Consider the following 26900-nt stretch of genomic DNA (forward strand, 5'->3'; position numbering starts at 1 on the left):
GGAAAAAGAAATTAAGGCAATCCAGATTAGAAAGAGAGAAGAATAATTGCCTTTATTAATAGACATAAGAGTCTGTAGAAAAGGTGATGAGATATATACTCAGATTAGTGATTAATACCCATTTGGGATTATTCATTCCTAGTAGACATTGTATTTATAATATGGAACACATGAAATATTTAAGTACAAATTTGACAAAAGCTATAAATCACCTTCACAGTGAAACTACAAAATATTGCTGAGAGAAATTAAAGAATACATTAATAAATGGAAAGATATACCATGTTCATGGGGTGAAGCACTCCATTGTTAAGATGTCAATTCTCCCTAAATCATCTATAGATTCAACACAGTGACAATCTCCCGAAGACTCTGATATCGAATTTCACAAGCTGATTGTAAAATTCATATGGGAATGTAAATGACCTGTAGTAGCCCAAACAACTTTGAAAATATCAGTATGAAATATTAACACCAGGTGATCATATTATAAAGTTACAATGATCAAGATGGTGTGACATTAATGCAAAAATAAATAGGTGAATGGAACATAGTAGTCCAGAAGTCAATCCATACAAATACAGCAAACTAATTTTTCACAATACAAAGATAATTAATGTTGAAAAGCAGATTTTGTTTTCAAAAAATGATGTTGGAAAAATAGACATATGCAAAAAGAAAAAAAAACAAAAACCTTACACCATACCTCTACCTGTGTGTAAAAATTGACTCAAAATGGATCAGAGACCTTCATGTAAAAGCTAGCAGTATAAAGATTCCAGAAGGAAATATCAAAAAAAAAAAAAAAAAAAAAAAGGCTTTGAGATCTTTGCCTGAAAATTTCATAGAAAAAACATCAAATGTGCAAGTTAGGAAAGAATAAACTCACACATTTTGATGAACAAAACTTCTTTTTGAAAGACCCTATTAAGAGAATGAAAAGATGAGCCAAATCCTGGGAGAAAAGTCTCTGCTCTAAAAACTCTAAAAACACACTAAGAAACAAATAACCCAAGTAAAAATAAATGAAGGAAAAAGAATTGAATGACCACGTTACCAAAGAAGATACACAGATGAAAAGCATATGAAAAGATGCTTTATGTCATTAGTCATTAGGGAACCACAAATTAGAACCACAATGAGTTTCTACTACATAAACATGGTTAAAATTAAAAAGATTCACCACACCAAGTGTTGATGAGAATACAGGAAAACTGGAATACTCAGATACTGTTGAGGAAAATGTAAACTAGTGTAACACCTTTGGAAAATATTTGGGCTGTTTGTTGAAACGTTAAGCATATACCCCCTGTGTGATCCAGCCATTCCACTTGTGTGTATTTATCAAGAAATGGAAGCATATAGGGGTGTCTGGTTGGCTCTGTCAGTTAAGCATCTGACTCTTGGTTTCAGCTCAGGTTGTGATCTCGTGGTTTTGTGACTTCAAGCTCTGCATTGGATTCTGTGTTGGCAGCACACAGGCTACTTGGGATTCTCTGTCTCCCTTGCTCTCTGCCCCTCCCCCACTCGTGCTATCTCTGTCTCCAAATAAATAAGCTTAAAAATTTTTTAAATAAATGAAAGCATACATCCATAAAAAGGTGTGTACGTAAATACAGAAGTTCCTAAGATAGCTTTATTGTAATAGCCAAAAAGCTAGTAGCAACGCAAATGTCCATGAACCAGTGAATACATGAACAAATTTCATCTATAGAGTTCATCTATACAGTGGGATGTTACTTACAACAAAAACTAATAAAACATTAATACAACAATTTGGATAAGTCTCAGAATTATTGTGCAGAGTGGGTGAAGACAAACAGCAAAATTGTACATACAGTGTAATTACGTCTGCGTAAACTTTCACAAATGTAGACTTTTGTGTAGTGATAGCAGCAAATCAGTGTTCACCTGGGATGGGGTTGTAGAAGGTGGGGAGAGAGAGCATGGGGAATTACAAAGGGAATTTTTTGAGTAAACTTTTGAGGATATGATCAGTATCTTGGTGGTGGTGATCTCACAGGTATGTATGTATGTCAAGTTTTGCCAACTTATATACTATAAATATATGTAGTTTATAATTTATCAATTATATCTCAATAAATACATAAAAATTTGGAACAAGAAAATCATGAAAATCATATGTTGTTATAATACAGTAAATGGTTGGAGGAAAGTTTTTTTTTTGGAGGAAAGGACTTAGGCATTTAGAGGAGAAAAAGATACCTGAACTTTATTCATTTAAAATTTTTAAGAGAGAATTGGTGCCTCAAACCAACTCCAGACTGAAAATTGATTGATTGATTGATTGATTGATTGATTTGAGAGAGCATGCAAGCAGGGGAGGGGGACAGAGGGAGGGAGTGAATCTTAAGCTTTTAGCATGGAGTCTGACATTGGGTTCGATCTGACTACCCCAGAATCATGACCTGAGCCTAAATTATGAGTCAGATGCTCAACCCACTGAGCCACCTAGGTGCCCCTGAATTATTATTTTCTAATTAAAGGAAGGAAATGTGTTGTAAATGCCGCATACGTGTTATCAATTTCAATGCCCTTTATTGTCTTACTCAGTAAACAAAATGGTGTCATCTGAGGCAGTTAAAAAAGACTTCAATTACCCAAAAGTGTTATTTTGTATGAAATTTTAAATGCATTTTTTGTACCTCTGAGTGTTAGCTTATCAAGCAGTATGTATTGTTATATTTTAGTTTTTTCTTAGAACAGAGGCTCTGAGATGCGTGGCAGGTGGGACAGTGTAATGCAGACCTTGGTGTTTGGACCAAGGAAAGGAAGTAAAGGAACTCATAGTGCAGGGCTTGGCAGCTACAAAGCAGTCAAAGGAAGACGACAACTGGGGACTAGAATAATGCAAGAGACAGTGTGGACATGGGGGACAAGGTTAGCAGAGGGAGAAAAGCTGAAACTATGCAAAAGGTCTGGCAATAACTTTGAATTCACATCTTCTTTTGTCCTGGATCACTCTGACAGGAGCTAATATACTTCATATTTTCAGAAATGGCTCCTGGAAATGAGCTATATAAGCAATGGAACTGTGCTTGTATAATCCGTCTAAAGACAGAATACACTTTAGAGTGAAAAGCTGTAGAAATTTTATTCTGTAAATGTCATAGTCTATTTTTATCACTGGGCTATGACCTAGTGTTTAGATTTATGCTGTTGGGTCTGTCATAACTCCTTGTAAATGTATCGAGTCTCGACATAAAAGGGAAGATTCTAAGATGATAATGTTTGAACCTCCTAGAGGTTTATTCACCTCAACAGTGTCCGGTCATTGCCTTTAAGTAGCAGAGGGACCTACCTTAAGTTTATGTTTTAGTAAAATTTGTTACTGGCCATTTCTTAAAATAGCACATGTTAAGCTGAAAAGTAGGAAATTGATATTCTGTTAAAATAGAGAAATGAGGGTCAGTATCAGGTAGAAAGTTTAGAATGCTCATGCTGTTGTAACATAGTCACAGATAACCTCTTTACGATAGGTACCCCACAGCAGGTTCTCTTGTAAGCCACATTTGTGGGCCCATCAAGGTCCTGTGGGTCTTAGTCTATGAAATATACTCTTATGAATCTCTTCCAACCTCTCTCATGCTCGATGAAGTGCTTTCACAGCTTCTTATTACAGAAGTTCCCTTACCCTAAAATGTTATGCTTTTGGGTGGGGTAATTTTGAGACGACCTCAAGCCTGGCTTTCTTTCAGACTATCCACTTAGCCCAATGGAAAATCCCTTAGTGGGAGTCCAGGTCGCTCCACTTCTGCAGTTTCTCTTCTCGTTGACTTGAAGGACTACTCCATGTAATCTCAGACTTTTGCAATTTTCCAAGCAAAAAAAGACCCCCCCCCAAAAAAAAAAAAAACAACAAAAACGTTTTTAGTCTCTACATCAATGTATATTCCCCCAACCTGCAGGCTTTCAATTCTTCCATTGTGCTCCATGCCAGTGGGACCCCTAGAATATGCTTTTGCCTGTCAGCAGTATGGCGAGCACGAAGCGCACAGCCTTCTGGCTGGTGCTGGCAATCCCATTCATTGGTTCTTTCGGATGCTTCTTCTCTCTGCTACTTACTTTATGAAAATTTGTTCTCCCAAAACACACTACTAGCTACCCCGTCTACACTGCACCTAGAAATCCCCTGTTTTAGTGAACTGCTTATTTATGGTCTTTCTGTAGACTGGTTTGTGTACTGGGGATAAGGATAAGAGGATTAGTGGTATCTTAATAAACCTAGGAAAGTGGCCATCCATTGGAGGTGTCTTTAGGATAATGGTCCTACAATAATAAAAACTACTTTCCTTACCTTTGGTCCTTTAAGGAAATCAGGAGAAACAGAAACCGCCCCACCCCCTTCAACATTCTGCGCCAAGTGCTTTTCACTCTTGAGTTTTTTCTCCATTTTTATTTTTTTTCACAAACATGAGACAATGTTTAGAAATCCATTGTTTACTCATTTAGAGTATTCATTTAAAAAAAGAAATAGGAAATTTTTGATCTACCCTCATTTTTCATGCAAGTCAACAGAGGAAACACGAGAAAAGCACTAAGCACAACCACCACAAATAATACGATTTTAATCTCTATCCATGAATAGTAGCTGACCTTGACAGAATGAAGGTGATGTTGGATACTGGGAGCACTGTATGTGTAATAGAATGCTATAGTAGATTGAAAACATGGCTGCTTAAATAGCTTCTCACGGAGTGGTAGAAGTAACATTGTGAGTTTTAAAACCTAGGCTTTAAGAGGCTAGGAAGGTAAGGAAGACAGTCAGTCCTACAGGAAGCTGACAGGCCACATGGAGTAGACAGGTGTGGCCAGCCAGCCAGCAGTGTTAACTGCCAGACATGTTCATGTGCATGAACCCAGGAGAAACTAAAAGACAAACTGCCCCAGCAACCCATAAAATTGTGAGAAACGCTAAACCATAGTCGCTCTAAGTAAGTAGTAAAGTGGTTTGTTACACAGCAATATATAACCTAAAAACGAGAAACAAATCCCAGATTAGTCTCTTTATGCCAGTTTACAAGTTTACATTTCATTATTTGGTAGAAAATACATTGTTCTGCATAAGACTGACTGGGGAGTGAGTGTTCGTGGGTAAGTGATGATTTCTAGAGGTCAAATTTCTCATCTTTTTCATTTTTTTTAAAGCAGATTTATTGAGATATAATTTACATACCACAGAATTAACCCATTTTAGGTGTACAATAAGTTCAGGAAATTTACAGAATTGTGCAGCCTTCACAATTAAATTTTAGAACATTTCCATTTCCTTATGGATGACATAAGGATCCCTTTTGCCCAGAGGGTTAACTCTCTGTTCCTGCTCTTGTCCCCTAACAATCACTAATCTACTTCCTGTTTCTATAGATCGGCCTTTTGTGGACATTTCCTATCAATAGAATCATACAGTATATGGTCCTTTGTCGCTGATTTCTTTCACTTAGAAAATGTTTTCAACGTTCATCATGTTGTGTATATCAATAGTCTGTCCTTTTTCATTACTGAATAATAATCTATTGCATAGAGAGACCACATTTTATTTATCTATTACAAGTTGATAGATATTTAGGTGGTTTCCTCTCTTTGGTCTTCCTTATTTTTTTTAAAGTTTGTTTATCTCTACACCCAACGTGGGACTCGAACCCAAGACCCCGAGATCAGGAGTCACATGCTCTTCTGACTGAGCCAGCCAGGCACTCCTGGTATTTCTCATGTTTATTTTATTTTTTTGTACTTATTTACTTATATTCAAGTTAGTTAATATACAGTCTAGTATTGGTTTCACAAGTAGAAAACCATGATTCATCACTTCCATGTAATACCCAGTTCTCATCCCAATAAGTGCCCTCCTTAATGCCCATCACCCTTTAGCCCATCTCTCCCACCTATGTCCACTCCAGCAAACCTGTTAGTTCTCTGTATTTAAGAGTCTCTTATGGTTTGCCTACCTCTATTCTTATTTTATTTTTCCTTCCCTACCCCTGTGTTCATCTGTTTTGTTTCTTAAATTCCACATATGATTGAAGTAATATGATATTTGTCTTTCTCTGACTTATTTTGCTTTGTGTAATACACCCTAGTTCCATCCACATTATTGCAAATGGCAAAATTTTATTCTTTTAGATCACCAAGTAGTATTCCATTGTGTGTGTATGTGTGTGTCCTTGAACGTGTGTGCGCGCACACACACACACACACGTGTGTGTGTGTGTGTGTGTGTATATATATATATATATATATATATATATATATATATATATCACAAATTTATCCATTCATCAGTGGATGGATACTTGGGCTCTTTCCACATTTTGACTATTGTTGATAGCCCTGCTATAAACATATGGTGCATGTGCCCCTTCGAATCAGCATTTTTGTATTTTTTGGATAAATACCTAGTGGTATAACGGCTGGGCTGTAGGGTAGTTTTATTTTTAACTCCTTGAGGAAACTCCGGGCTGTTTTCCAGAGTGGCTGTACCAGTTTGCAGTCCCATGAGCAGTGCAAAAACGTTCCCCTTTCTCAGCATCCTCACCAACATCTGATGTTTCCTGAGTTGTTAATTTTAGCCATTCTGACAGGCGTGAGGTGGTATCTCATTGTGGTTTTAATTTGTAGTTCCCTGATGATGAGTGATACTAAACTTGTTTTCATGTGTCTGCTAGCCATCTGGATGTCTTCTTTGGAAAAGTGTCTATTCATGTCTGTTGCCATTTTTTCACTGGATTCTTTGTTTTTTGGATTTTGATTTTGATAAGTTCTTTATAGATTTTGAATATTAACCCTTTATCCAAAATGTCATTTGGAAATATCTTCTCTCATTCTTTTGGTACCATATGAACATTTCAATAGATGTAGAAAAAACATTTGACAAAACACAGCATTCCTTCTTGATAAAAGTAGGGATATAAGGAATATATATCAACATCATAAAAGCCATATGACAAGCCCACAGCTAATATCATCCTCAATGGGTAAAAATTGAGAGCTCTTGCCTTAAGATCAGGAATACTACAGGAATGTCCACTGTTACCACCGTGGTTCAACATAGTACTGGAAGTCCTTGCCTCAGCAGTCAGACAACAAAAGAAATGAAAGGCATATAGTTTGGCAAAGAAGAAGTCAAACTTTCACTCTTCACAGATTACATGTTATCGTACATGGAAAACTGAAAGATTCCACCAAAAAAAAGACTGTTAGAACTCACCTGTGAATTCAGGAAAGTCACAGGATACAAAGTTATACAAAAACCTATTGTATTTCTATAAACCAACAATGAAGCAGCCAAAATAGAAATCAAGGAATCAATTCCATTTACACCTAACCAATGAGGTAAACGATCTATACATTGAAAACTATAGAAAGCTTATGAAAGAAATTGAAGAAGACACAAAGAAATGGAAAAACATTCCATGCTCATGGATTAGAACAACAAAATTGTTAAAATGTCCATACAATCCAAAGCAATCTACACATTGACTGCAATCCCTATAAAAATAACACCAGCATTCTTCACAGAGCTAGAGCAAACAGTCCTAAAATATGTACGGAACCAGAGAAGACTCCAAATAGACAAAGAAGTCCTGAAACGGAAGACTAAAGCTAGAGGTATCATAATTCCAGACTTGAAGCTGTATTACAAAGCTGTAATCATCAAGATAGTATGGTACTGGCACAAAAAGAAACACATAAATCATTGGAACAGAATAGAGAACCCTGAAATGCATGCACAAATAAATGTATGGCCAACTAATCTTTGACAAAGCAGGAAAGACTATCCAATGGAAAAAAGATGGTCTCTTCAGCAAATGGTGCTGGGAAGACAGGACAGCAACGTGCAGATAAACGAACCTGGACCGCTTTACTTACCCCATACACAAAAATAAATTCAAAATTGATGAAAGATCTAAATGTGAGGCAGGAAACCATCAAAATCCTAGAAGAGAAAACAGGGAACAACCTCTTTGACCTCAGCCGCAGCAACTTCTTGCTTGACACGTCTCCGAAGGCAAGGGAAATAAAAGCAAAAATGAACTACTCGATCTCATCAAGATCAAAAGTTTCTTCACAGCAAAGGAAACAACAAAAATAAAGTCAATCTCCTCTCTTTCTAATTCAGTATGTAATGCATACACCAGGCTCTTTCTGATACTTTCTTTACCAGCGATGACTGAATCGATCTCCCAGAAAAGGGAAAAGAAAGAGCAACCAGTACTACTGTTTATCTAGACAGGTATTCTCCAAGAGTCCAAACCTTCACAGCCCTGTTAATCATGGGTCTTGCTAACAGTCCGTGATGAGGGAAGGCTGATAATGTACCTCAGAACACTACTTCAAGACAATGGTGAATCAGGACCAGACTATATGGATTTAAGGTTGGTGGTGATTGAGGAGAGCATACTTTGGGTTTTTAAGCCAAACATCATAATCATTGACCCTGGTGCTATAACAAAATCGAGACTGTTTTCTGTGATTCTCAATTCTGAGGTGACGTTCCTCAGAGGACAGAACGAGTGACTCTGCTAATATCTGTTCATGATCTATGTGCTCCATTTGATCATCCTTTTCTGTACTTACAAATGTGACTGCCCGATACTCCTCCTGTCTAGGAGGTTAACTGTCTAGTGAGGAGACACATAATGAAATAAAAAATTATAATATTGTGCAAGTGTTACACTAGAGGGGGACAGAATGCTATGTGAGCACAGAAAATGGGTTAATAATCCTGAGACAGTAAAGCTTTCAGAAAATGTGGTTTGCAGGATGAGTCTTACAGAATGACTATGACCTTGGTAAGTGGAGAAAGGAGATGGATAGCATCTATCCTCCAGCTTTTCAGTCCATGATTGTGGGAGAGATTAATCAGGTTCAGTGTATTTGACATAAAATAAAGTCAGATGTGTGGATTCTATTACAGTTTTTACTGTCAAACTGTGTGTTCGAATAGCATAGATTTCTCATCTTAAATCCTATTAAAATGTCTTGGCCTAAAACTCAGTAAATCCTGTGGCCTTTAGATAACATCAAAAACTATTAAAATGCTAAATCTGAACATTTAATGTATAATAAAGTATTTGATGTATTTTTATGCTTTTCATTGGACAAGATCAAATATCTCTATCTTTGTATTAAGAAGGATTGTTCAAGGTAGCTAGGCAGGCTCTAGGTGTAAACTGTGAGTCAATTTTTAAGTAATACATACTTGTTTTGTGAGTTTCAAAATAGCTAAACCAATATCAATTTTGCTAATTGCCCTAATATATTTGCACAGATGTTTTAACTCCAGTAGAAGAAAAAAAAATAGACATTTTGAATGATGTAAAAGTTTATACCCACAGAAATTGTTTAGTTATAGAAACTCAGTATTTATAACTTAAAGCATTTCTGGACATATGCTATTGATTTACACTTTAAATGTATTGAACTTTGCCAAAAGAGATTGTTGGATTTTAATTAAAATTTCCCATTATAAAATACTTGGGAAATTCCTACACTTCCTTCTCTTTCCTAGGAATCAATGAGTTGGAAATTACATGAGCAGGACTGGTACTTGTATTCAGATTCTCAGCCTTATATTGTCATGCTCCATTAACAACTTCAGAGAGCTTACTGAATTTTCTAAAATTAAATTTTCAGAACATTTTTTTGTATTAGTCAACCTGTCCCTCAAGCAGATCATTCACATTATTCATGCAAGTAAAAAATTGATCCTTGCTAGAGACTATAAGCACACCAACTTTTGCATACTTTGAACTGAAACTATTTTTCAGTTAAAGAAATTGTTTCTCTTCTTCCAATTTATAGGACTCATAAGCTGGGTTATCTCTCTTTTCTCCCATTTGCATTTTCTCCTTTATTTTTTCTATATTTCATCCTTCTCTCTCTTAATACACACTCATATGCATGCACACAATTAGGTTCAAAATTTTAAAATCTTTTAGTCTTTTATCTTCTAAAACCTATGTAATATGTTTAAGACATTTAATATAAATAGAATGTGTATACACTTAGAAAATCATACTATAGGACACAAATTTGACCTGGAATTCAATATACTAATTTACTTTTATATGTTAAAGCATTCTCTGTTAAATATCCACAATATCTTAACATTTTACATAAAATGTAATAGTACTGATGTTGAAATTCTAAAATGAAAAGGTGAAATACTCTGAGGAACTGAGAATTTGAAGTCATATTAATCCTAATACATAGAATACATATGTATTATTTGTATATAACCATATATCGCCACATGCCTATTACATATATAATATATAACTTGTTAAATACATATTTATGACCATAACATGTAGTCATGTCTACTACATATGTAATAACTACATGTAACCACATATATAATGATGAGAGGAAATGAAATAAAGGAGACTATAAGAAAATAAGGAAAATGCTAAAAATTACTAGCAGTGCATAGTTGATTAGCCTGGATGTATTTCAAGGCTCTTCCTAATAAGTTTCAACTCAAGTGAATGTAGTCCTATTTCTCCACACCGCCTCCCTAGATAACTGTCTGATTTTGCATTTAAAAAACAAAGTAAAACTTGGGGTGCCTGCGTTGCTCGTCGGTTAAGCAACCGACTTCAGCTCAGGTCATGATCTTGCAGTCTGTGGGTTTGAGCCCCACGTCGGGCTCTGTGCTGGCAGCTCAGAGGCTGGAGCTTGCTTCTGATTCTGTGTCTCCCTCTCTCTCTCTCTGCCCCTCCTCTGTTTGCTCTCTGTCTCTCTCTCTCTCCCAAATAATAAACACGAAAAAAAAGTTAAAGTAAAACAAAAAAGACAATAAACAAAAGCAGATGGGAAATTCCATGACATACTGCCTTTTGTGTGTACAGTGAGATGGCTGTAGCCTATTTAGAATAGGGTCATAGGAGACACCTCCTCAGGTCTCTCTTGTATCTTCCATTTCTCACCTTTGATGCTTTTGGTCAGACCAGACCTGTCCTTTCTTCCCTCTCTTACTTTTCCCTTCTGGGAATTAATCTTTCTTCTCTACAGTCCAAAGCCCAATTTTACTTACTATGAACTTTCATTGTGTGAAGATTCTAAATCATGATTCACGTATTTCTAGGTTATTTTACACATAGCTTTATCACCAGCGACCCAACTGGTACGGTTGCTGGAAGACGTTAAAAAGAAAAGTCAAATAAGAAATTGTGTTTTTATTAAAATTGAAACTTTTTGTAAAGCTTTCCTTGATCCAGGGTCTCATTTGTTTTCTTTATCTTAATTTGCAAATGTATTGGGCATAACACATTTCATATTCTAAAAGACAAATTTTGTTGTAGTAGACAAATAGTGAAATAAGATATTTCCCAATTCTAAGACCATTTACTTGTGATTAGGTGAGGTAGAAGGAAAGCAGCAATTTTCATCCTCCAAACACATTTTATTTACATTTTGGAACTGACCATGAGGTTCCTAAATTTCAGATGAAAATAAATTTCTCCCTACGTTCTCGGTAGGCAGTTGTTTTAGAGAGGAAATATGTTTTAAGATATGAACATTTACTATTATAATATCATGGGGTAGATGATGTATTCTGTTATTTATGAGCATGAAGTAGAAAACTGGTTGAAGAAAGGAAAAGGAAAGTTTCAGATGTTTTTCTCCCCTATATATTACAGACATAAATTCACTATATAACAAATGAATACCATGCTATTCCTCCAGTGTAAACATCTAAAATTTCCAAAGAACCCATCTAACAAGGAAACCTGAGAGTTGTACACTTAACTATATGTGGCCTAAATACTCTAATACCAACTTGAACCCAGGAGAGGAGTATACTTGCAAATTACCTTAATGATAATAGCCCTTATTGTTGTCTGCACCTTAAATACAAAATAAGCCTAAAATCTTTCAGTAATGGAAGCTCTAGTGCCCCAAACAAAAAGCACTCAACAGAGCATCACTATCTAAACACATGCTCTCAGCACAACTCTGTCAAGCATCAGGAATAATTGCATCTGATTCCCATTTATCATCCTTAGAAATGTAGTTGGCTACACATTGCACTCATTACAGCCACGTGCTATAGTTTTAATAGGTAAGGAGCCTACAAGGGACTTACTTTTCACAAATCATAATAATTACACACTTCCTGTGGATACCTGATCCAGTAATTAACCATCAAAATTTCAGATCAATGCCTGCTGCCTGGATTATTTCAATACCCACTCTTGGCATGTTACTGTCAGGAAGAAAACCAAACCTCAGCAAACCACAATGGAAACAAGTTTTCAGGTGTTTTGAGTTGACATTTGATGCTTCCCTATAGCTTCAGAGAAAGGAAATTAAGGCAGAGTGTGACATTATTTTTTGAAGAAAAATCAGAAGAGGAAAAAGATTGATAGAAAAGGAGATGGAAGGAGGAAGGATGAAAAGAAGTAAAAATAAGAGGAAAAAACAAGAGGATAAAAATAAGAGGAAAAAAGCCCATTATAATGCTGTATTACAAATATTGGGAAGATAGGTCTTCTACCCTTTTAAAAATAGTCTTTCATTATTCAAAGATTTCTCTCCTTGATTGCCTTTGATCAGCCATCGGTCATTAAATCAAAATGTAATTTTAATACTTTTCAGTCTTTACACTTCATACAAGTCAGTGAGTGTGGTTTACTACCTGCAGAACACAGAATGATTTCAAACCAATGTTTTTAACTGGCTGTTAAGTTACACTGAAGGTCTGACCAAAGGAAAAGAAGCCTAAAGGGGACTCATCATTAAACAGGGAAGCTATTTAATAGTTGCAGAAAATCAACCAGTTGGCCTACACTCACAACAATGCAGAGTAAAAATAATTAATCTATGCATATTGTATTTTTAAAATTTTGAAGATGTAAATTGACGTCAATTTCATTTTTTTATTCCTTCTTCACCCCTTCTCCTTTAATATTACAAAAATCAATGCCACTTGGCTCTCCTTGTCTTTCTATGATTTTACATCCTTACATTAGTGTACAGTTAAGAAGAATATGTTATCAGAGGTATTTCAATTTGAAAACTTTTTAAAATTATATGATGAAAGGAGTTGCCTTGTTCAAGGATTCCAAAACTTAACCAGGATAGAAGGATGCATTTTAGGTAGTCACATGTCTTTCCTATGATTCCTGAATTACTATCACAAAGGCAATCACATTCTAAGGAAAGATCACACACTAATCAACTGTAATTAGCTACAATCATGAGATTATCCTCCATATCAAGAATTGTCCCACAAGCAGCAGAAAAATCATCGCTGACCCAGCATCCGTGAAGTTACGCTAATGTCCCATTAGGAGATGGGAAGGAGAGCCACAAAAGTAACGAGGCAGGCATCTGTTAGAATAGGGCAATTGCCAAAATGCAAAACATAAAAATGATGGGAAAGAGCGATAAATAGTTCTTCCTTATCAAATTTGCAGGATATACCTCCCTAAGATCTTTTGTGTATACTTTCTTCACTTGTGCCCCAAATAACAGAAACAATAGCTTGTTGGTAAAATAAATGACACCTTCAGTATAATACAAACCTATTTGGGAAGAAAAAATGACAAGGGAATAGTATTTGCCTCATATGCTTGAGGGATGTCCATATCAAAAATTCAGAAACCAATATAATCTGTACATTGTTCCGTTTTTATCAGTGAATCAAGAGAGTCTGTTCCTGCATTTTCTCTTGACTGACAAAACCTGTTTATAAAGGGCTATTAAGCACTAGAATACTCTTAGAGCAGATAGCCTGATTATATCCATTACATTTTCTCCCTGCTTGGGAACTGCAGGAATCATACTCAGCTCTAGAAGATTTAGAAGTGACAAAGTACTCAGGCTGTAAGGTCTATAGAATACCATGGATTATCACCATCATTATCTAAATATTCTAGTCCTTGTGACATACTGTGAAAATCTCAGAAAATAAATGAAACAGAAAGACCTTTTATTGAGAACCAAAAACTACTAAAGTATATCATAATATGTAAATAAAGTAAATTCGACAAGTTAAATAGCATAATCTCAATAAATCTGAAAATAGGTAGATAATACATAATGTACTGTATAAAATGCCAGTGCCCTTTAGATTGGATGCTGAGTAAATAGATAAATATCTGTCAGTTTTTAAAGGAATTTATGTCAATTATACTGATAAATTGATATTGTAGTGTTGCTTAAGGCATAATTGTCCATGCCACAGAAAATAGTATTTTTCTGAAATACTTAGGTTATGTATTTTCTGACATTCAAAATAGGCCTTCAATCAGGAACTTATGACAATTGATCACTTTAGAATTGTTGCACAGAAAAAAAATATTTCCCCAAGTATTGAAATCTAATTCAATCATAAATTAACAAAACTGAATTACTACAGACAATTAAATTTAACATGCATTTTATTCTACAATTAGTTGCCATTTTTTATTACATTTGAATGCAACTCACTGTAAGAATTCCTTTAAAGTTAAATTTTAAATTAGAAGAATATGCGTTCCCAATCTCTTGAGTTTTATTATTTACTTCTTAAGGGAACCTTCTATCATGTATATCGAGGCCAAAACTTTGCTAAAAGGTGATTTTTTTTTATTAGCTTAGATTTAAATAACTTATTGAAGAGTTTAAAGACAAATCTCATTAGACATTAAAACTATTCACTGTGACTTTTTCTTGTCATAACATATTATTTTTGTGATTCTTGATTATTTAACATGGATTCCCTATGTACTTTCAAAACAGCCACTAGGGTTGTAAATAATGGTCAAAGGCAGAACACACTGAATGTAAGAGAATCCAATTTCATATTTTTGTCCCAGACGGTTGTAGCAAGACCATATTTAGATTAAGGCAATTTCTTTTTCTACTCTGATGCACACAACCTTTTAAAATGCCTGCAACAGAGATAGGGGCTTCAATATGAATTGCAAATGATGTTTTAAGGCTTTAAACTATTGCTTATATGTCTTAAACCACTGCAGAGTTTCACAGTAGTGAAACTTTTTCTTTTCTAATATTCTTTACATTTACGTTTATGTATTTTCACACCTAATATTCATATCTGTACATGTGCACATTTTCATTACCATTTAAGGAAATAAACATGATGTGCATGGAGACAAATTACAAAGTATTCTTCAGAGTAACGTGGGTGCCCAACAGGATCCACTAACTCTGAAATCACCCCTATCAGGTCTCTTCCAAACATTATCGCCAGATAGTAATAGCAACTGAGAGACATTGAGCCTAGTAACATCTGCCTGGTTGGAAGTAACAGACAAGTTTATATGCTTTGATTAGGATTCAAGAATGAATGTGTTTTATCCTAGGCAGAACAGGGGAATATAAAATTTGAATAGCTAAAAGGAAGACTTTCCCTCCTTCCAAGAACAAAACATGGAAGACGGGCCTTTGTTTTTGTTTGAAATTAATAAATTAAAAAAAAATTCCAATATAATTAACGTAAAGTGTTAGTTTCTGGTGTAAAATAGTGATCCAACAATTCTATACATGGAAGACATTTTTAAAAGCCACACAGGAAAGTTTAAAGATATATTTAACATATGTGAATGCTCTTTAATAGTAACATCACAGCATCAAGTGATACTTTGCATTTCTAGCCATTATAACTATTAATACTTAGATGAAGTAAGCCATTCCATCAATTAAAAATATTTGTAAGCACTAATTTCTATATATTGATCTGAGAATATAGTAACCTATAAGTGTGATTCTAAAACTAAAGTGCACAGGTCTTAATAAAAATATTGTGACAAGTCATTTCATTTCAATTACATTTGCCCGTTATGGAGAATTTTATTTTAAAATGAGTAATCTGACCATTTAATACATTGTGGTGAAAGAGCTGGCAGAGTACAAAAATCAGTCGTGCTGAAATTAGGAAAAATACTTTTTATAATACAAAAGGCTATGCTCAAGGGCACCCAAGTGTCTCAGTCAGTTAACCGTCCAATTTCAGCTTAGGTTATGATCTCCTGGTTCATGGGTTCGAGCTCCGAGCCAGGCTCTGTGCTAACAGCTCAGAGTCTGGAGAATGCTTCGGATTTTGTGTCTTCCTCTCTCTCTGCCCCTTCCTCTCCCTCTCCCCCTCCCCCCCTCCCCCTTTCCCCCTCCCCCCCCTCTCAGAAATAAACATTATTTATTTTTTTTTTTAAAACACTGTGCTCACCACTGATAGGAGTACAGTGCCTTGTACAGATGAGGGAGCTGATACAAGTGTTATGTAACTGTTCTTTGGTTTAATAATTGGCAGCATGAATATCTGAATTCAGATGACCTATGCTGGAGCACATTCTTTTCACCTCTATACCAAGCTTATCCTGAGAAATGTCACATAAAAGCTTACAGGGGGAAAACGGGGCATGGTGGGAAGGAGGCATACAAGTAAGACCATGGAAGGTAGTGGAGTGCTGGGGAACTTGGGTGGCTCAGTCGGTTGGGCGTCTGGTTTCGGCTCAGGTCGTGATCTCGCTGTCCATGCGCTGGAGCCCCGCGTCGGGCTCTGTGCTGTCAGTTCCGAGCCTGGAGCCTACTTTGGATTCTGTGTCTCCCTCTCCCACTCAAGCTCTCTCTCTATCAAAAAATGAATAAACATTAAAAAAATTTAAAAAAGTAGAGGAGTATCAACCTATCTTGTAAAGGAGATAAGAAATAATTAAGTGATGAAACACAGATATTGTATGGAAAGTGTTCTGATTGTGGGGGTTGATGAAAGCATGCTGTCAATCATCTCATTCTCTGGTAAAAAATGGAAAAAGCAAAGATGAAGATTACAGGGCCCCTGACTCACAGTTATGTACCATCAGAAAAGATTTGAAGCAGACATTGTGGGGAATATAGTTGGGAGAAAACAAGAATTAAAGAACCGCTGAGAGGTAGTAAGGTTGTATTTGGGTCTGGTTAGTATTACATAATAGTGAAAGTACGGTAAGGAAATATATGACATACGTGACTGAAGAGCTGGGAGTGATCCATTACTGAAAAGGAGACATTTGATGCATTAAAAATGTTCTAAAAATTATAGAAATGAGTGGTTTTAGTAGTTAACAGTAGATTTTATCATGTGGTAATGGAGGGTGTAAATTTAAATCCAAGTATCTGAGTCTTTTTCAAAGAATGATGGTCATTTTTAGTCAGAGAATTCTGATGTTAAAGTATACAATTCACCATTGATGTCATTTTGGTACACAAGTCAATACTATAACAGATGGTAAGGAAGAAAGAGTAGAGAGAGACCAAGCCCTACCTACAGTCTCCATTGAGAGAGACTGTTCAGTGATGTACAGGGATGCTGTGGAAATTAGGGGGAAGAGTGATGCCCATGCAGAGACATCTGTAATAGACATGCTCTAACATTTAGAATCTGACTCCATGATGGAATCTTATACTTGAAAACAGTGAATCCTTTGAGTAACTAAGAAAACAGAATAGCAATCTGAAATTGGTGAACAGGGACCAGATTCATTAGCCTTTTCTTTGGTAAAGTCACAGGCTATCAGAGAAAAAAGACTTCCTTGGGGCAGTCTCTATAGGAAACTGCTATTTTGGAAACGATTGTGGATTTCAGACAAAGAAATGCGATGAAGTAGACAACTAGGGAAAACATTTCTGGAAAAGAAATGTTCTTCTCCTAGAGTAGGAAATGAAGTGGAGAGGATTTGCTCCTTTACAACAAGAACCTGGTTTGCAGCCAAGTGAAGGGGTGGAGAGAGTCATAGGGAAGAATTGACCATTCATGGAAAAGGACAAAAGGCAAGTGTAGCCAATAGTGAACCAGTAAAACTAGAAATTGGGACTTGGCCTCAGGATAGATAAGGGAAACATAGCCGTGCCAAAATGTGTTCATGAAAAAAAGTTAAAGGATCAGTGATTCCCATTTAACACAAATATTTTGGTGCCAAAGCAGAGACACTGAAGACTAGCAGTTTGGAAGACAAGGACATAATAGGTTACCTCAAGGTATGTAAGTAGGGAGCAGAAGGTTGGCTGACTGTATAGGAACAGTACAGTGAGCTATAGAACTTGACCCTCCTATATTTGCAAAGCCCCAAACGAGGAACCAGTCTCTCTTTTAGAGAGAATTTGTGAATTTTTGAAATTCTCATCTTTCACGTTCATTAGTGTATTTAATATTTTAGATATAGGGGGCCTTCTGATGTTTATGCTCTGAAAACTCCATTTCTCCCCTGAATAGTCAGTGGCATGTATCTTCTCATATGTGATATCAGTAAATCTGAATCCATGATAAAACGTTTCCTACACAAACCCATTGTTACCTTTCGCCTCCCACAGTATATAATCCTTGAAAGTGGCTTCATACAACTACAAAATAAATTTTATTTTGAGCAACATGATTTCCACATTTTTTTTGCCTCTGTAAAAGATCAAAGGAGGAATTTTTCATCATTGGTTCAGTTTTTCCATATGGGTTATTTCTATGTTTGCCCCCCAGGCTCTTTAAAGATTTTCTTCCTCTGTCTCAGCTAATCTTTTGAAATTCTGTGATTTCTGTCACCTAACCCAGGTCTTCATGACAGCAAACAAATGTTTCAGCACGAGTAATTGGTTCCTAGAGGGATGGGAGGCAGCCTCCGATGTCCAAACAGAATCATTAAAGCAATTCTTTGTATTGGGAAACATGGAAGTGAATGTTTCTGAACCAAATATTTTTATAACCTCTCAATAGTCAAAAATAGTCTATAACTTTACCATAATAAAAAAAGGTAATTTGTGTGCAGCATTGTGAGCTCTCTGGGAAGGTCCACACCTAAATCTCCTTTCAACATGGCCACTAGAACTTTTCTGGAGACACCTACGCTTCTCTCTCCCACTCTGCATCTTTCTTTCTGATCCCCGCACTAAGCCCTGTCTTAGAGACTGAATTAACATTTAAAATATAGTCGGTAAGAACAAACATCATGAATTCTCCCTTATTTTGACAGGATTGAAATTGCTCTGGTGATTCATTAATCAACTTTTCAAATATGGAGTGGGATAGTGAATATACTAATTGAAAGTCAAGAAATAGAGCTTAATTGTTTAATGTCAAAAGCTCAGGGACAGATTGCAGGTAATTGCTAGGAAACCTATTCACATGTGTTTTAAAATAAAAGCACTTGATCTGGGTTAAACTAAAGACAGTTTTTAATTATTTGGAAAGGGCTTCTCGGGCACACTCTTCCATTTGAATTAAATAAGTAACTTAAATAAAACCATGTGCCTGATTGTGAATAAAATTTTAATTGAACTCTGCTACAAAACTACAAAAGTGAAAACAAATTACATGTATGCAAAAAAGAAAAGAATTTTTCTGTTAAAACACACATTAAAAAGTTCTCAAAAGAAAACAGGGCATGTTACCTGTTTTGAGGGCATAATTCATTTTTAGTATAATACTTCAGAGCAACTATTTATTGTTATATTGGTAGCTCATATAAAAATGATAATGTCTCTTGACTTTGAAACTAGGCAGAGGAATTTTAAAGTTTAGTCTCAACTTAAGGAAACCCTAATTTTTATTAAAATACATTAGAATGGTCTACATATATCAAGGGGATTTTACCTAGTTTGATTTTTTTCCTTCAGTCATAAGTCTAGGAAATGAAAGGCCTGGAAAACTTTGAAGTCTGAATAGTAGTTTTAAAATACAAAATTGTAAATGGCTCCATTGAGTTACTTCTATTGAGAATAACTTCCATGAAGTTCTGATGTATTTCTGAAAATCGAGTTTCACATTTCCACCTTTCTTATGTGCCCTTCCACCAAGATGTGTTGCCAGCACATTGACTTTAACGCACATCCCCCGTGATCTTTGAACACAGCTCCTCATCCCAACGTGGCCCTCTTTTTTCCTTTTTCTACCATTATTTCTGTTGACTGTACCATCTCTCAGAAATCAAGACTCAAACCCTGGCATCATCTGTGTATGTGTGCATGCATGTGTGTATGTGTGTTACTAGACTTGATTCCTCCCCCCTAACCTAGACTATTTTTTAAAGCAGTTTTAGGTTCATGGCAATATTGACCAGAAGACAGATTTTTCATATACTTTCTGCCTTTACAAGTATGTGCACAGCCTCAGTCATTATCAACATCTTCCACCAGAGTGGTATATTTGTTATAATCGATGAACTTACATTGATACAATATTGTTACATAATGTCTGTAGTTTATATTAGGTTCATTCTTAGTGTTGTTAATAATCATTATAGTGTCATACAGAGTAGTTCCACTGCCCTGGAAATGTTATATTCCATTTATACATCCTCTATTCCCCCAGCCCCTGGCAACTATTATCTTTTTATTTGTTTGTTTGTTTGTTTGTTTTGTTTTGTTTTGTTTTGTTTTACTGTCTCCACAGTGTTTCCTTACAATCTTACAATATGTGGCCTCTACAAATTGCCTTTTTCCACTTAGTAATATGTATTTTCAGTTTTCTCCATATCTTTTTATAGCTTGATAGCTGATTCTTTTAGCAGTGAGTAATACTCCATTTTCTACATGTATGACAGTTTTTCCATTCACCTACTGAAGGGCATCTTGATTGTTCCCATGTTTTCACAATCCTTTATAAATCTGCTATAAACATGTGTGCAGGCTTTTGTATGGTCATAAGTTTTCATCCTTCCTTAGTTATATTTCAAGAAGACCAATTGATGGATCATAGGCATTGTTGGCATAATTTAGTTTGTTGCTTAATGTTCAGTGAAAAGACAAGATGTAGATGATTTTTTTGTGTATATGTAAATGTACATTAGAAATATAAACTATTAAAAAGTTGGATACTGACATATGAACTGTATATATCAGAACTCATGATAATTGCAATGAGGAGGGTGATGAATAATACAACTTTCAGTTTTATGTTTATTTTAAGAACATTAAAAATGACACCAAAATTTTAGTCAGCTCTGATAGGAATATAGACCTTTAATATATTTTGTATCATTGTGTTTTTAAAAATCATCTCCCCCCAACTGAGAAGATGATGTAAGACAAGTGTCTAAGACTAAAGAGCAGAACAGAAAAGAGAATAGGAAAGTTGGAAAATACAATTAATTAATCCAGGACAGAGTTAGTATACAAGGTATACAAGAGACTCTGTATAGTTCAAACCATACAGTTGCCATCTTTCTTCTCTACAATGTTTGGCATTAGCATGTTTTCACCATTCCCACCTCCCCTCTCCTGTTTTCCAACTTCGTTGTCTTTGTTGTCTGGGCAGTGGCACAAAACTTCCCAATGGATCACCCTTACTATAAACTCTTTCAATTGAGTGCAAGTTTGGCATGGTGCTAGATTATATTATTTTATGTCTTTTACAAGCCCTGATTATAAAAGAAATGAATATTTTAATTTTAAATGCTATTCAAGGCATATTGTGACTTGATACATGCCTTTCTTGACAAAAATACTACCATTGCTACCCAGATCTCTTTTCTGTATTTTTTCTCCCTTCTTATCTACCATCTTCAGTGATAAATGCCTTGCTCTATGTCTCTATATTATACTAATCTATCCACTTTTTACATTTTTTAAGTTCTATTCAAATGCCATTTCATCTGTAGAATCTTTCCCAATTTTAAATAGTAGAAGGCTAATCTAATTTTATATAAATTGTCTAATTTTGTTGCTTATTAGTTTCTGCTTCATAATATAATTAACATCTATAACATTTGTTTTAGCATGTGAGATCTTAGAGGATGGTGTTTGTACTTATTGAAATGCATAGTGAAATATGTTGCACTCACTAAATCAAAAAATACTAATTAATTATCTGTAACTTTCAGGAAATGTTTCATGATTCAGCCAAATGTCATGCTTCTTATAATGCCTTTTCTCATGATAATCCAGGTGGCAAAGTGAGTTCTGGTAACCACCAAAGCCCATTCGCTGCCTTTCATACAGTGGAAGGCTTGGTACCTTTTTTGCTCACCGATATCAGTAAAACTTTTTCTTCTCAATCACTAAAAAATGTATCAGTAGTGAAGTTGAAAGAAAAAGGGAAATTGTCAACCCTTTTTTCTCTCAAGAGGCTCTTGGAACACCATTCTCAGTTGCCCGTAGTGTCCCTGCAGTCCACTGGACTCTTCATTCCATGAGGCATGGTATGGTACAATTTTACCAAGCCAAAAAAAGACTACCTAGTTGAGTGTGGTTTTAGAAGAGATGCATTGTTTTCTATTAATTATGCTCATTCTTTAATCTCCTCCAGCCTCCTTTGTAATAAAAATATATTCAAGATAGCCTTTGGAAATGAGACTTTAGCTTATGAACTGAAAACAGAATGAGACTGCCTACCAGTTGTTTATTATCCTTTTCACATGTATTTATAAGTTTTTGTTTTGTTTTGTTTTGTTCTTGAGTAACTTAACCTTAAGGGCTCAGGTTTACTCTCTGAGAGACAAAGCAACACTTAATTCTTTTTTGAAACAGTGTTAGTGATGTCTCCACTATAAAAATCAAAACCATAGTTGTGATTTTTATAAGGCACTATTTTGTATACTACCAGGTTGTATCTCACTACGACACCATGAATTAGGTAGGGCAGTAATGACATAGACAAATGAGAAAGATCACTAAAAGACAGTTGAACTGACTTACCTGCATTCATTTGTTACAGCAGGGTTTAGAGAAAATACAGCCTCACACCTAAATGACAACGCTAACATCCACTCAATGTTTTACTCTATTTTCTTTTTGAATAGAATATAAACTCCCGAAGAAAAGAGATCATTTTTATCTTCCCCAAATAGTATGTACATAAGATGATTTATTAATTTATTAAGTGTAGTATAAATTATATTATGGATATATATTTCTCCTACGTTATCTCCATTTGACTAAGTAAAGTAAATGCCGCTTTAGCAGCTAACATAGAAATCTAGTGTCTATCTTCCAGGCACTTGGTAAAAGTATCACAGAAAGGAATTTATAAAAAATGTTAATATAATAAATTAATTTGCATATCATGTTGCAGCCTACCTTTTTATTTGTTAACTTAATTTATTATTTTCACAGGTTTTTAATTATAGCAATATATTAACAAAGAAAGTATGTCAGGTTACCTATTAGACTACAGTTTCAGATTTACATTTCTCTGACAAGTATTTTAGCATGCATTTTATTTAATAGATGAGTTTTCTTTTTTATTCTTTTGGGAGGAGGCAGTTACAATTCTTTTTTTTTTAATTTTTTAAATTTATTTTCTTATGTTAAAGTGTTTATTATTTTTAAAAAATAATTGTCACATTAGCTAACATAACACCATATACAGTGTAGTCTAGGCTTCAGTAGTAGATTCCTGATTCATCATTTAAATATAGTACCCAGTGCTCATCCCCACAAGTGCCCTCCTCAGTGCCCATCTCCCATTTTTCCCCCATCAACCCTCCGTTTGTTCTCTGGGTTTAAGAGTCTTTTATGATTTGCCTCCCTCTCTCTTTGCAATTTATTTTTCCTTCCCTTCCCCTGTGGTCCTCTGTTAAGTTTCTCAAATTCTACATATGAGTGAAAGCATATGATATCTGTCTTTTTCTGACTGATGTATTTCACTTAGCATAATACTCTCTATTTTCATCCATGTTGTTCCAAACGGCAGGATTTCATTCTTTGTCATTGCTAAGTAGTATTCCATTGTATATATAGAACACATCTTTGGACATTTGGGCTCTTTCCATAAGTTGGCTATTGTTGATAGCGCTGCTATAAACATTGGGGTACATGTGCCCCTATGAATGAGAACTCCTGTATCCTTTAGATAAATTCGTAGTAGAGGTATTGCTGGGTCATAGGGTAATTCTATTTTTAATTTTTTCAGGAAACCCAACACTGTTTTCCAGAGTGGCTGCACCAGTTTACTATTTCCTAGTAAGATGGCACAGTGTTTTAGGCAAGAATTGAAAGTCTGAAATACTCAATGCAAAACAAGTTAGTTAATATTTGTAAATAATTAGGGTGGTAAAAATAATTTTTTTTAATTATTAAAAGATTTGAAAACATATGTACGTATTTATAAATAAGAAATTTAGAGGTAAGATATTTGAAATAGCTTACAGGAATATTAGTGAACTATATGAAGAAATTATCCAGCATACACATCCAAAATGAATGTCAGAAAATAGACGGTTTTTGAAACTTGAAAAAGTGAGTTCTAATAAATGAGGGAAAAAAGGCATTTTAGAAGTAATGACTAAGTATTTTCTCTTGAGAGGAAATATACACTCAAAATCAACAAACAGTTATTGCAAAAAATCAATAAAAAATGCATATCATTTTATATAAAAAAAATTTTTTTTTAACATTTATTTATTTTTGAGACAGAGAGAGACAGCATGAACGGGGGAGGGGCAGAGAGAGAGGGAGACACAGAATCAGAAGCAGGCTCCAGGCTCTGAGCCATCAGCCCAGAGCCTGACGCAGGGCTCGAACTCACAGACCGCGAGATCGTGACCTGAGCCGAAGTCGGACGCTCAACCGACTGAGCCACCCAGGCGCCCCTCATTTTAAAACTAAACATCAAAGATGAAGAAAAGGGACTAGAGGCAGAAAATAAATTACCTAGTAAGAGTTAGCTGTTTAATTCACAGTAACAAAAACAGAATTGGAAAGGCAGTGGAATAATTTTTCCAAAATACTAAGAGAAAATGTCCATTTAAAAAATGTTTTCAAAAATCTTAAAAATTCTAGGAGTAATATAAAGGAGTAGGAAAGCAGTAGAAAAGGAAGTTCTTTCTTTTAACTTTTTTAACATTTATTTTTGAGAGACAAAGACAGTGTGTGAGTGGGTGAGGGGCAGAGAGCAAAAGAGGAAGATACAGAATTCAAAGCAGGCTCCAGGCTCTGAGCTGTCAGTCTAGAACCCAACATGGGGCTTGAACCCACAAACCATGAAATCATGACCTGGGTAGAAGTTGGACACTTAAGCAACTGACCACCCAGGCACCCCTAAAAGGAAGTCCTGACTACAAGAAAAAAATGGCAAGTAAAGAAAGTTTTCAGCTTGGTAAATCTCAACCTATATTGACTACAAAATGTGACATAAGAATGACTGATAACTTAAAATAAAAAGGGAAGAAAACATAGAACTGTGATATTTGTTTAAACTACTGTGTGAGCCAGGAGAAGAAGAATGATCAAAGACCACTTTCTATAGTCCTTGAATTATTTAAAAAGAGTAATATTATATAAGGAAGTATTTTGGTCAATCATACTTCCAAAAAAAGTATTTAAAAAAGTATCCTTGAGAAGACCAAATAAAGCATGAAATTATGATTAAAAATCACACTTGAGGTTATATATATAATAGAATAACTGGTATCAAACTAAGCTTCCCAGGGGCACCTAGGTGGCTAAGTTGGTTAAGCTTTTCACGGTTCCTGAGTTTCAGCCCAGTGTGGGCCTCTGCCCTGACAGGTCATAGACTATGCTCTTCAGACTCTTGAGTCTCCCTCTCTCTGTCTCTCATAAATAAATAATTATTAAAAAAAAAAAAAAAAAAACTAACCTTCCGATAGAAGGCAGTTATACAAGGTGAGTACTGGGTAAAATGCTGATTCATATATTTATAAAATATATGTTGTATTAGATTTGTACATATAAAATATGTTTAGAGATTAATGTTTACCTTATATATTATTTATCTCTATACTTTATAAGCCGTGTATACCATACATACATACATAGAGATGTTTAAAAATTGCTAGGAAATATCTATGACAACCAGACTTGAGAGGCTAAGAAAAGGGACAATAACACATTGATATGAGCCTTAAATTCTCCTTAAGTTTGCCCCTTTGCTGGCATTTGCCTATTGGAGCTAATGACTTAAAATCCAAATGAAAGGATCATGCTGCTATCACCAGTCTGAGGTGACCAAAAGAAAAAAAGTCTTCAGAGTTATCAAGCATGCAGTATTTGAGCAATTAAAAACCCTGAGAGAAAAAAAATTAAAAATGAGAATTTATATGGTTTCTATTCAAGACATTTGTTGACTTCTGAACCAAATGTTAACTTTTTAAAAAGTAGTAAACTTGAAAAATCTCCAAATACGTAATGGTCATAATAGAAATCATGGTAAAAATTAGAAAATTCTTAAAGTTGCACAATAAAGCTTTATGTATAAAACTTTATGAGATTCAGCAAGAATCACACTTTAGAAAAAACACTAGGTGTTTTTTAGGAAAAATGGAAATAATAGAGTTTAGAGGAGAGATGATGAAATTGCAAATGAAATGAGATAGAATTAACAAACAAGAAAACTGGTTCTTTGCAGAGACTAATTATAGCAGCGATGAGAATGAACCTCACAGGCGTCCAACTAGAGGAACTGGAACTCTTCTCACGGCAGACTTAAGCTCAAGGAACCCCCCAAAGGCTTTGCCATATCTTTTTTTTAAAGACTGGATAGCAGTTTAGGAAACTTTGCTCCTCCTCTTTTCTTGTGTTCAGACTTGCACTGTGGTCTGACAGCTTTCTCAGATTTTCACATCCCCCTCCCTATTTTCTCTTACATAGGCGTTTCCTTTAATAGAACTCTTGCACATTTATTTCCATCTTCTTATCTGCTTCTGGGATAAGCTAGACTAATACATAAAAAATAACAATTCAGACATTAATAATGAGAGAAAAAAACCACAAATATTTTTGGAATTAAAATACAACTGTAGATATAGCACACTTTTAAAAAGACCAATTGTGAACAAATTAATACATAAAATTGAAATTCTGGATAGAAATCGCAACATCCCAGGGAAATATAACTTACTAAAAATGGCTCAAGGGTGGGGGAAAGCCTGATTAGCTATAAAAGGTTAAGAAATTAAAAATTTTTCTTAAAATGTAATTATTTTTGAGATAGAGCACAAGCAGGG

At 35.1% G+C, this 26900-nt stretch overlaps 1 long non-coding RNA gene across 1 annotated transcript in view; it reads right to left on the minus strand.

Moving 5' to 3' along the window:
* Nucleotides 1-26900, minus strand: part of LOC131510547 (uncharacterized) — a 49154-nt gene that overhangs the window by 8292 nt on the left and 13962 nt on the right. The gene's annotated exons all lie outside the window — the stretch shown is intronic.

This window comes from Neofelis nebulosa, chromosome 1, assembly GCF_028018385.1.
Source record: "Neofelis nebulosa isolate mNeoNeb1 chromosome 1, mNeoNeb1.pri, whole genome shotgun sequence".
Classification (NCBI taxonomy): Eukaryota; Metazoa; Chordata; class Mammalia; order Carnivora; family Felidae; genus Neofelis; species Neofelis nebulosa.